Here is a 1107-nt window from a genome sequence, read left to right as displayed (position 1 = left end):
CCCATTCCAAATGATAGGAACAAGTTGGATCTGGGGCTGAATAACAAATATTATGAATTTTGAACAAATCTAAACCTGTCATTGTTTTCAGCTTTGATGCTCAAGAAATCATTGAAAACATTTGATAACCATGTCATTGTGCACCTTGAGTGGTAGTTTGATTTCAGGGAGTACAATTACCTGGGAAACACAGAACCATTTACCTTGCAGAAGCTATTTAAATTCAGAGACCTCTTCATCACTGCCCTGAAACTTCAACTTACATCATCTCCTGACATGAGCTGGCGGTATTAGGCTTGAAGCTGTGCTGAAAGCCACATCACTACCATCACTGCAGGCTGATTTTACTGACAAGCCATGCGGACAGCATTAGTCTGATGGGCTGTGGCACATACATAAAATTCAGAGAAAAGAAGTTAAATTCTAGAGGGAATAGGGTTTGGGGAAGAAATGATTTAGCAACAGGAAGGAATCATTTAGGCAGCCAAGCAGAAGGTCTGAACAGGTATTTAGCTCTTTAGGGACACAGTCAGCTATGTATCAAGGTCAAGGAAATGCATGAGATCAATTAGAGTAGGTATTTACAGGCACTTAATATTTGATGATGCTGATATTTAAAGAGAAAGGACAAGGAATTCATCTTCCCGTATGCCATTAATTTATAAATATTCTGCATTTTAAACTAAAGCTTTCCACTGAACTGATGTCCTTTTATCATCTTTCATTTTTGAAATGTGTTTCTTGTTTGATTTGTTTTCAATAATTGAACTATATTAAAGCATATCATTTAAAATGCTTCTTCATTTAACCCCAAAGTAATTAAATCAGCAATAGGCATGTATTATGAATAACCTTATCAATCAATGTCAGATTTCAAATGTTTGAAATTGTGCAGTAATATCCAAGATAATGATTTTAGAAATAAAGGGAAGGCATCATGATTCTTAATGTGTATTATGACATTTATGAAATGCTAAGGTGAAAAAAATCTGGAATGAAGAAAAGAAAAATGAGCTATTAAAGGCATGCATGTCAATTTCATGAAGTAGTTTAAGATTAGCACGTTACTCAGAATGAGCTAATTTTATGATTATTTTATAATCCTCA

The sequence above is a fragment of the Grammomys surdaster genome, unplaced genomic scaffold (assembly GCF_004785775.1).
Source record: "Grammomys surdaster isolate TR1022 unplaced genomic scaffold, NIH_TR_1.0 61, whole genome shotgun sequence".
In the NCBI taxonomy this organism is placed as follows: domain Eukaryota; kingdom Metazoa; phylum Chordata; class Mammalia; order Rodentia; family Muridae; genus Grammomys; species Grammomys surdaster.
Note: the sequence above shows the minus strand (reverse complement) of the source record.